Source organism: Electrophorus electricus, chromosome 19 (assembly GCF_013358815.1).
Source record: "Electrophorus electricus isolate fEleEle1 chromosome 19, fEleEle1.pri, whole genome shotgun sequence".
In the NCBI taxonomy this organism is placed as follows: domain Eukaryota; kingdom Metazoa; phylum Chordata; class Actinopteri; order Gymnotiformes; family Gymnotidae; genus Electrophorus; species Electrophorus electricus.
The window spans coordinates 810,150-822,260 of NC_049553.1; the positions used below are offsets into that span (position 1 = coordinate 810,150).

The 12,111-nt window shown below is 37.0% G+C and overlaps 1 long non-coding RNA gene across 1 annotated transcript; it reads left to right on the forward strand.

Annotated features, from left to right (window-relative positions):
• Positions 1–1,437: 1,437 nt before the first annotated feature.
• LOC113583204 lies at positions 1,438–8,698 on the forward strand. Its single transcript, XR_004775303.1, has 4 exons — positions 1,438–1,599; positions 2,065–2,131; positions 8,019–8,156; positions 8,446–8,698. It is a non-coding gene; the product is annotated as an uncharacterized LOC113583204 (long non-coding RNA).
• The last annotated feature ends 3,413 nt before the right edge of the window (positions 8,699–12,111 follow it).

A 12,111-nucleotide genomic window follows, 5' to 3' on the forward strand; every position in this document is an offset into this window, starting at 1 on the left:
TGATTTAGATCTGCTCTGGCAATTAATCTCATGGGAGGGGATCGATCTTGACATGGCAACCCAAGTGGAGCTAACTCAGTTTATGATAAAAAAAAACATGCCTATTAAAATGTGTGTCATTTAAAAAACTACTTGAAGGAAACAAATTGTTCTCATCATCATCATCATCATCATCATCATCATCATCATAATAACAATTATTATTAGTATTATTATTATTATTATTAGTAGTAGTAGTAGTAGTATTGCTGGTGGGTTAAGACTTACTGGTGTGTTTAACTTATTTAAATTATTTGAAAAAATACAAATAAAAATAACGACCAATAAAATCAATAAAGTTCAATAAAAAAAATCAACAAAGTCTCAAATAAATACTGTTAGAAAATATAAGAGTAATATTGGATTAAGTGCTTTAATTCATAATATTAATAATAACTTTAATATTTATAATATTTTTACTTAAGATATCCTTTTTGCAGTGGCAAAAAAACATATTATTACAAATTACTAAACAATATTTTGAATGAAACAGCTACTGAATAAGACACTACCTATCTGTACAACACCTTGCCAGTGTTAACAGAGAAAGCTGGTACCTATATCTCAAGCAGTCGCAGGACATGTTTAGTTGTACACAGTGATATCAAGTTCAGTGCTTTGAAAAAAACATAAGTGGAACTAATGTTGTAACATGTTGTGCTGATAGGTTTTGTAGTATACTGGGGGCTCTTATACTATAATACGCATATACCGATAGGTTTTGTAGTATACTGGGGGCTCTTATACTATAATACGCATATGCCAATAGGTTTTGTAGTATACTGGGGGCTCTTATACTATAATACGCATATGCTGCTAGGTTGTGTAGTATACTGGGGGCTCTTATACTATAATACGCATATGCCGATAGGTTGTGTAGTATACTGGGGGCTCTTATACTATAATACGCATATACTGCTAGGTTGTGTAGTATACTGGGGGCTCTTATACTATAATACGCATATACTGCTAGGTTTTGTAGTATACTGGGGGCTCTTATACTATAATACGCATATACTGATAGGTTTTGTAGTATACTGGGGGCTCTTATACTATAATACGCATATGCTGATAGGTTTTGTAGTATACTGGGGGCTCTTATACTATAATACGCATATACCGATAGGTTTTGTAGTATACTGGGGGCAATACGCATATGCCGATAGGATTTGTAGTATACTGGGGGCTCTTATACTATAATACGCATATACCGATAGGATTTATAGTATACTGGGGGCTTTTATACTATAATACGCATATATTGATAGGTTTTGTAGTATACTGGGGGCTTTTATACTATAATACGCATATACTGATAGGATTTGTAGTATACTGGGGGCTTTTATACTATAATATGCATATACCGCTAGCTATCCTAGCCTAGCCTAGCTTAGCTATCCGAGTTTAGCCGTTAACATGAACTAACCTGCTACTTTAGCGAACACACTTAGCTAGGTAGCCTGCTTGTCCACCTTCTCCTAGTTAAGCTACTTTTTAAGCTACTTTTAAGCTGTTTTTATTGTTTTTATTAGACCATGTCGGGAAGGAGAAAAGATACAGGTACAGGTTGTTTTAAAATGTACGAATTAGGTTTGTCAGGTGGCCAGTGTTAGGTTAACCTAACTAGATAGAAAGTTACATTTTAGATTGTTAATTGGTGGTGACCTAAAGTTAAATAAACAATACTTTAAGGTTTTGGTGGCAATTACATAATTTAACGAATTAATTTACATGATGAACAAACTTAGCTAACCGCAGTATGAATAAGCACAGATATGTTCACAGTAGCTAAGATAATTAACGCTATTTATATTTATCTGACTTACAATTATGACTGAGTTTAACTTGAGCAATTGAGGGTTGCTCAGGGGCCCTACAGCGGCAACTTGACCCAGCAACCTTCTGATTACAAGTCAAGTACATAAGTAGCTTAACGACTGAGCTCTTGCTCTAGCGACCCTGTGTCATTTAGCTAGCTAGCTCATACAGACTTTAGTCGTATGTGTTTGTAATTTGTCTATTTAGTTTCAGACGAAAAATGATGAACAATGGGAAGAAACACTCTCAAGACCAGGCTTCTCAAGACTTCTTGGTAACTCTTTTTTTTTGGGGGGGGGGGCTTAGGCTACAAGTACACACACACACACACACACACACACACACACACACACACACACACACACACACACACAGAGTTTATTAACAGTACTGTTCTATATCAACATACAAAACGTATTTTATTAAGTTACTCACATTAGTTACACAAATGTTGCTCTTAAATCAGTCACTTCAAAAAAAAAAGAGTGTTGTTCACTCTCATTTTGGCAGTAATTGTAATATAATCTATTTTTCAGTTAATGATGTGTATCAAAAGTGGTGTGGGCCTTGCAAGGCTGTGCAGATCCTCTTTAAAAAAATTAAGAACAGAATATGGGGAAGATGTACTTAGATTTGCTGTGGTGAGCACTAGTGATTCAGATATTATATGGATTCCTGACAAACTGAAATAGGATGTTAATCTTTGATTTTAATTCTTCCTTAGATTTAGTTTAGACTACATACGAACTAATGAATATGTCATTTTTGTAATCAGTGAAAAATCATGTTAATTCTACATATTTATAATTAAGCAGTATTATCTACATGACTTTTTAGGCTGAGGCAGATTCAGTACTTCATCTGCATTTGCAGATGTCTTTCTTTTCTACAGTGTATTTTCTCAACACACCTCATAAACGCCAGAAGGCATGGTTGACTAGTTATCCTATTGAACAGATTACTGTCAATTATAAAAGGGGTCAAGGAACCACTTCTTCAGAGAACCATTATAAAGTTGGTGGAGGAAGAGAGAAAAAAAGCAAGAATTAGGTTCAAACTATGTTTGTAAAGTAAGTGGCCTATTCATTACTGGCATAATTTATAGAGTAAACATCCAGCCAGGAAAAAAAGAACAAAAAACAGGGAACAATATCATGCTAAGGTTTTATTTTCAAATGTACTAAAACCCAGTAAGCTAACATTTAGTGATTGTGGTGAGACCCATTGGTCCATTACAGTGGTCTTTCAAAAGACCAGGTGCTGGGCTGATAGCAGCTTTGGGGACCTGATTCAATACAGTCTCTGTGCACTCTCCATTTTGTGGGATTCCATTAGGAACAAAGTTGATTCGATGCCTCCTTTACATTAGGGCCAGAGCATAAGGTTCAGAATTTGAAGTGTGGCTCTGTGTGGGTTTGACAGTGAGATCTACCCCAACCAAACCTGCCAATGGCCCTGTCCAAGGCTGGCAACCAGCAACCCAAGATTCTAAGCTGTATGACCCATCGTTTGAAGGGCTGCATTCAAAATCTTAAAGACATGATGCCTGAGTGTAGCCTGTTGCATCCAAAATTCTTTTCACATTTCTCTATTGTTTTCCACAGTTTCTTTCCTCTTACACATAACTGTAATTCTCACTAGATAAACGAGATATTCTTAGAGGACGTTCAAGGGACAGAATAAAGATCCAGCTTCTCAGAATGACAAAATAGACATCAATTGTGGGTAATGTCTTAATTTTATTTTTCTTTATGGCAGGCCAGGAAGATGCACTAATTTTGCGTAAATGTAGTCTGTGATAATATAGGGTGTAAAATCCATCACACATGTACTAGCCTTTCAATCAGACACTTCACTAGTATATACAGTATATAGCAAGTTTGATCACAGGCTGTATCCAGAATCTGTATCACTAAATAATGCGTGGGACCATTGATACCAGAGTGGTCACAATACACTGAGTGATTATATACTTTACTGTGTTTAGACTAACTTAAGGATACACAGTTGAAATACTTTGCATGTAAAAGCCTAGAAGCACATTTGTAGCACATACCTTCAAACCATTTTTGTAAGCTTGACCACAGTCTCTACATATAAGGCTTTGTGACCTTTGTAGATAGGATAGTATATCACAGGTGTAGAGCTCCACTGCATTTATTAGGATTTAACTAGATTAGTCACATCTGATTATATTTAGTACAGACCTGGCTTTGCTAACAAATCAAACAGACTGACGAGGAGATTTCTGATTTTGCTGAAATTAAGTTGTTAGTGGTTTCACCTAGATGAGTGCCAGTGATTTATTTCATGGATTTGGCCATCCTAAACCTTCTTATTGTGGTCTGCTCTAGATCAGTGGATGTATTATGCGGTCATAATTAAGCCAGATGCTGTGGTCAGAGGAAATGTTGAGGAAATTAAACAAAAAGTAAGGCAGTAGTCAATAAGAAGTCTTTAACATAAAAAAGTGTACATTTAAGAGTACTGTATTACAAGCAGATGAGTTTGGCACTTTGTGAAGACAGAGTTCTTCAGTTACACTTAGCCTTTTAGGTTGTAGATGCTGGGTGCTCAATTCTGGCCAAAGAAAGCAAGATTCTGAGTGAGGAATAGATCCAACATTTTTATCCAGACAAAGCTGAGGATGTATGTAAGCATAGAAATGCCGCATAATATGTTAATCAAATTTAAACTTATTGTATATTTTGCAGTCGTTATATACAATACATTGCAAAAGTCTGAAGTTGCTCACGAAAATTATATGTAAAGCTATTAATCACTAAGTTTGGTGAAAAAGTGTTGCAGTGGTAAATTCTTGCATGCTTCTTTTGATTTTTGATGATTTTTATTCTTTTCTCCAAGTGATCCCGCAAAGCTTCAATTTTGTTGAGGATGGCCTCCATTCTACCTAATTTGCAAATGTTTCAAATAGTTTTCTTCAATATGTTTAAAGTACTTATGCTGAAATGTCCTGAAAGTACATTACTATACGTGGGTTAGCTATAAATCTCTACTCACATTTGTCTTAGAGCTAATCAGTATAATTACCGCTAATTATTAGAGTTTGAATTGGAGCTAATCAGTATGAAATCCTGAATGTAGTGATTCATTTTTTCAGACACATTTCTTAGCAGTGATGTCAGGTGGGCCTGTCCATGTGCTCATTCTTTCAAAGCAAAAAGGGCAAAGTGAAGATGATGGTCTGGCCTTCTCAGATATCGTTGATCCTGTTCAAGCAGAGGTCATTAAAACCCAGAAGAGGTCTGTGGTGTGAAATGCCAAAGATTTAGAATTTTCTTTATCTTTGTCGTAGTATACTTTTGTGCTGTGCTGTTCCCCCAGAATATTTGTGATGCTGGATCATACTGAATAATAACTCTGGGTCCACTGAAACCATTGATGTGAATCTTGAAATGACCAGTGACAGTAAAGAGTATGCCAGTAGGCAGCTTGGCTTTTTCTTCCCATCATTTAGCCTGAATGGAGAAATCCCAGCTGCAAAACAAGACTCTGACACACAGACTCAAAAAACCCTGGCCCTTATTCCACCCTATCTTCTCCAAGAGAAAAAAGGTGGACCTTCCTTTAAGAATTATTCTGGGTTCTGTATACTCCTTAGCACTTTTTTTTTAAACTGTAGTGTTGGTATTTGATAACATGTATACAACTTAAATAAAACATGTATACAACTTTGAATAAAACATACATTTGAATCTTTGATACATAATCTGTTTATCATTGGCTCATGAATAGAGGAGATTCTGAAGACAATTCTAGATTCAGGCTTCCAGGTTGCTATGCAGCATGAGGCTGTCCTCACTAAGGAGCAAGCTAAAGCTTTCTACAAGCAACATGAAGGGACTGAATATTTCCATGCCTCATCAAGCACATGACAAGGTCTCAATCCCAGTGGATTACTTCATATAAGAACGTGCAAAAGACTGAAATATATGGTCAGATCGTCTTGTCTTTTTGTCGTGCGGGGGTCCTGTATTAGCTTTGGCACTGACCCGCAAAAATGCTGTACAACACTGGGGAAATGTATTCAGTCCTAAAATACTGGAGGCGGCCAAGGAGAAGTCTCGTGATAGGTGAGAGTTAATGGTATCAGTATGCAAGAGAAGGTGCATATAGGAAAGCATTTGTGCAGATATTGTACTTATACTTTGCATGAATGTAGTATTTCTGCATTGCATTGTTGAAAATTGGACAGCGACTGAAAGAGCCGGCCAATGATATTGAAAGCCCTTGACTCTAAAAGCTCTATTTTTGTGGACACAGCAAGCACAGAAATAGAAAAGCATGTGGGCAAATGTTTGCTGTTCTCGTGACTGGCAGCAGAGGCAATAATCTGGCACAGAGTGATGCATTTACGAGAAGAGTTGGGTTAGACGGGGTACATGATCAGCAGGTGTGTTTTTATTGTTCCACCATAATATCCAGTCAGATCAACTCATTAACTTATTCAAATTAATGTATTCCCTTTAAAAGTTGAGTGTGAGCTAGGAACACATCAAGGCAGTGAGGCAGGAACTGCATCATCAAAAAAAAAAAAATTCACAGATGAGGGAACAGACACACTTAACTGGGAAGCACAGAGCTGACTTGAAGCAGACCTCTCAGGTCTGATAAGATTATTTAAAATAAAAAATGAAACCTCTTCTTGCACCATGCAGAGGACTGCTATTATTTTAGGAAACGAATATAATGATGCAATAATCATTACTAATAATAACAATAATTATGATAATCCATATTATCATTATTGTTCAATTGAGAATAGAATTTACATTTACATAATTGTGATGTCAAATTATTTAAATTATGCCTATAATTTTCCATGCATAATGATATATTGTTATGAAAACAAAACCTAAAACACAGGATCCAGTTGCAAGAGGTTTAATGCAGAGAAGAGCAGGCTACAGGTGAACATGGGGTGAATCTAAAAGTAACAGGCAGCAAATCCAGAGTGGTTGCGTTTAGCTAGGTCATGCTGATAGCTCCATGGTTGAAGTCAGGAGGCAGAGTCCAGGAGGTGTCGGAGGGTTAGACAAGACGAGGCAAAGTCTGGAAGGGAACCATGGGTCAATACACAGGAAGGCAGGCAGGAGAAACGCTCAGTATGCAATATGAGGTAAAAGAGAAGTAAAACAAGGGTATGACAGTTTAACTGGGATTGTAGGCACTCTTTAGATCCAGTTTGTGAAGACTAGCCCCGAGTAGCTGTTTGTGGTGGGGAAAAGAAAGCCCTGTAGCTGCTAGGACAGGTGAATTAAGACCTGTTGAATGACCTACGCTGTGCAGGTCTCCATGGTATGATACTTGGGTTGTGAGAGTGGGTAGGGCTTGGTGATGTTTGTGGTCAAAATCCTGTCGTGAGAAACTGGGCACTTTATGTGCCTCCTTGAAGTGGGGAAAATAAAGTGTTATGCTTGGGTTAGTGATAAGTGCTAGTCCAAGGACGTGGAAGTGCAAGCTCTGTTTTGAGCCAAAATGTGTTCAACCTAATGTTGCACCAGAAGCTTTTTAAATGTCACACCCCATTTTAAATGTCACACACCTTTTCGCAGGCATTTATTTGTGTCCACCAAATTTACAAAATGGCAATAAATTCAAATATTCTTTACAAATTGAGTAAAATGTGGTGCTAGAAATTGTTAGAAATTAGAAGGAAATAACCATGAATATAGTTAGCCAAAAAACCCCCCGAGATGTTAAGTATTTTTGTTACTCATTGGAAGTCTGCGAGCTCGATTTGCCATTGATGACGTTGAGATTAAGCAGCTCCATGGGAGCACCTACATTGAGGAGGCAGAACAGAATTTGGCATATTTCTTTCCAGTGGAGCAAACGCTTGCTGTAATCAAACCAGACGCATCAGTAGAACACAAAGGTAGATATTCCAAGTCTCAGGTCTATTGATATTCATCTTTTGTTTTCACTTTCAGTCAGACACTGTGTCCAATACTTTATCATGATAAAATTCCATACATTCATATTTCATTCACAGACATGCACAGAAAAGTTTATTCATTGTGTTACAGCTTGTTACCTATGACCAGTCTGTCTAATGTATGAAATACTGTACTAACTGGACTAACCAGACATGTAGGTCTAATCAGAACGGATGTTTTTTTGGGGGGTTTTTTTTGCAGATAGGATCAAAGCGGCAGGGTTCATCATCTCTCAGGTGAAGGAAACTCCTTACAAGAGAAATGGCAGAGAAAGTTTATGAATATCACAAAGGCAAGAGCTTCTTCAGCGCCTTAGTAGACAACATGTCACAGTATGTGGTGAGGTTTATAATCATATAACTCTATAATCCACTTTTCTAATCAATGATTATATGTGCTGGGGTACAAGATATAACTTGTATTTAAGTAACACTTTATCATGAGAGTGTGGTACAGATTTAAATATGCTATTGAAAATATTAGGTTTTCTTCATTTTTTCAGTAATCATTTTTGACAATGAATTATTATTTTGGAGTTATAATTTCCTTAAATGTTTTGGTACAAAGGCTTATGATCAACTCTTTAGTCTTCTATTTAAACTATAAGAAATAAATGTCATTTTAACAGAGGCCCATCTGTCATGATGATTCTGAGCAAGGAGAATGCCATTGCTGAGTGGAGAGAGCTAATGGGGCCTGCTGACTCCGAACTGGCTCAAAAATGCAGTCCCAGCTCCCTCTGAGCCCAGTTTGCCTTGAGTATTCTGGAGAATGCAGTACACGGCTCTTCTGATGCAAAACATGCTATCGATAATATTAAGTTCATCTTTGGAGATGTTGCCAATTAGGGGATCACAATAATAAAAAAGGTTCAATTTGTCTCTGCGTGTGAAAGCTTGATTTGCCCTTTCAGGGACCCTCCAGTTATGAAAATTGTACAAATAAAGACAATTTTTGTGAGGTATACAAGTTTTTATTGGTCATTTGGGGCATTTGAAGGTGTCTTGTTTATGAATAGCAGGCTGCTGAACTGCATAACAGACTGCTGCTATTGGCACATTAGAGGAGTCTCTAATAAATTGCATACTGTTTAATTCCTTGGCTGATCTCATCAGAATATCAACTCACATGATGGATATCAGATTCACATTATATCAGCTAAGCAATTATTAATTAGCTTATCAAATTCCAACAGGAATGCATCATCCCCAATAAATTATTTGAGTTGGGTCAAACATAAATTAACCTTTGTCCTCCGCTAATAATATTTATGTCCAACACATCATATTTTATATTACTTACAAGTATCTTCCATTCTCTACTGTAACCCGCTTAACATTAACACATTTCTAAAATGCTAATTGAACCAAACATACACATAAATCTGCCAATAAACTACAGCTCTATCTACTATAGCTTACTATCATTAGCTAAAAGTACATTCTTATTCTGTGGGAAACACTGTCAGTTGGGGATGGCAGTGGTTAGGCAGTAATTTTAGCATGGTAGCCAGGCCCTCCCTTGGGGGCGACCTTGCACACATGCTGGACCACCCAGTTTGTCTCTGCGCCACAGACGGCTCCCGGCTATGCCTCTGAGAATTTGTGTACATCACCATGCATGTCATTTTATTTATGTTTGGGTTTTTTGGCCTTCACTCCATCACAGAATCTTAAAGCTTGATTGATATTGACTTTCAGATATCCATACCAGGTTTCATATAATTTTTATGACTTTATCCTGATTAAAATGGCATTTGTATATTGTCTCTGCCATTTACTATCCACACAAGCTTTTTTGTAACTATGGCCTGCTTTGCCAAAAAATGTTATGTTTTGCTCAGACACCAAAGGGTTAACAAATGTATCTGTTAGAGAAGCAGTAGCTCTAGAACGGTTCAGTCATACCTAAGCATGAAATTTCTTATCATAAGATGGACACTAAACTGGTTATTAAGGTGGCAGAATTAAAGGTTGTGGAAGACAGCACTGAATCACTTTTGATCAATGCTTAAAAGATTTTTTAAATTAAGTGCAGATTAAAATAAATAAGGATGCATTTATATGGTAATGATAAACTAGACTTATCAGTGTTGTTTATAAAGAGTTGACCTTTGGTACTGCATGTTTGTAAGGTAACATGATAAGTAGGATGGCAGTAAGTTATGTAAAATAGCCCCCTCCCCCACAAAAAAAGCCCCATGCTCTGACCCAACATTATTCTTTTTCCATTCCCTGATGTACCAGCTTATTTAACTAAGTTGGGGTGGAGAAATGTTTTCATTTGGTAAAATAAAGATGGTAATATTGTGCATGGTTAAACATCCACAGTCAGTCACTTTGATTATCATCATTTAGCTGATGCTTTTATCCAAAGCAAATTATAGTTATGATTCAATACATCCTGAGTGATTGAGGGTTAAGGGTCTTGCTCAGGGGCCCAACAGTGGCAACTTGGCAGTGGTGGAGCTTGAACTGGAAACCTTCCAATCACAAGTTGAGTACCTTAACCACTAAGCCACCACTGCTCCGTGGTATCAGTTACTACCAACATCCACTGTATCCAGATGAATCTTGTATACTGACTACATAATAAAGGCCTTTACAGTATATTTTATGCTATGAATACACCTTTATAATACCATATAATATTGATTTAAATAGATTGCAAATGGAAAGTGTCAACAAAGATATCTATCACATTTGTGATTACAATGTTGTTATGGACTGCATTGTTACATACAAATTGCTTATATCTTCATTTTTGCTTTATAATGTGATATGTATGTAACTAGATGTAATTACAGTCATGTAAAAAACAAACTACGCCCTCTTTGAATTCTGTGGTTTTATATATCAGGACATAATAAAATTAGGCAAATACAACCTCAATACAATACCACATAAAAACTTAAACAGTGTCTTTATTTATTTAATATAAACTAGTCCAAAATGCAAAAGCTGTGTGTGAAAAATTAAGTACACCCTTGCTGCTTCCATATTAATAGGGTAAGTAGTAGCCAGGTGCTGCTAATGAAATGCCCTTGATTGATTGCCAGTGAGTGTGACTACATCTATAAAAGCAGATGTTTTGGCAGTTTGTTTGTCTGAGCATTCAGGTGTGTGTTAGCATGATGGTGAGGAAGAACGACATTACCAATGATCTTGGAGAAGCTGCTTTCGCTGCCCATCAGTGTGGGAAGGGTTATGAGGCCATTTCCAAACTATTTGAAGTCCATTGTTTTACAGTGAGAAGGATTATTCACAAGTGGTAAACATTCAAGACATTTGCCAAAGCTTCCAAAGGTCAGACCATACAATGCTCAGAGACATTGCAAAAGACCCAAGAGCTCCATCTCAGACTCCACAGGCCTCAGCATGTTAAATGTTCAAGATCATGACAGTACAATTAGAAGAAGACTTAACAAGCATGGCTTGTTTGGAAGGCTTTCTAAAAAGAACATGGCAGCACCTCCTAAGTTTGCTGAGTTGCATCTGAACAAACCGCTAGACTTCTGTGGAGATGTTTGGCCATAATTCCAGGCACCATGTTTGGTGGAAACCAAACACACCATATCAGCATAAACACTTCACACCAACTGCCAAGCACGGTGGTAGAGGGGTGATAATTTGGACTTGTTTTACAGGATCTGGGAACTTTGCAGTCATTGAGTAAACCATGAACATCTCTGCATGCCAAAATATTCTAGATTCTAGTTGTGAGGCTATGTGTCCGAGAGCTAAACATTGGCTGAAATCGGGCTACACAAGAGGACAATGATCCCAAGCACACCAGTAAATCTATAACACAAACGAAAAGAATCGAGGTGTTGCAATGGCCCAGTCAAAATCCAGACCTCAGCCCAACTGAAATGCTATGGCAGGACCTTAAGATAGCTGTGCATAAATAAATGCCCACAAATCTTAATGAGCTGAAACAATGTTGTAAAGAAGAATATGCAAAACTCCTCCAGAACTATTTGAGACTGATAGTCATACAGAAAATTATTACATCAAGGTATTGCTGCTAAAGGTGGTTCTACAGGCTATTGATTCATGGGGTGTACTTTACACATGACGTTTTTGGCTTTATTTTTGTTAAATAAATAATGACACAGTGGAATCTGTTGTGCTGTTCATCTGAGGTTGTATTTAACTAATGTTAAGACCAGATTTTTTTTTATGATGTCATGATACGTAAAACTACAGAATTCAACGAGAGTGAACTTTGTTTTTCACATGACTGTATGAGTATAAGGGATTATGTATAGTAGTCAAGGCAATTTATAGTTCAT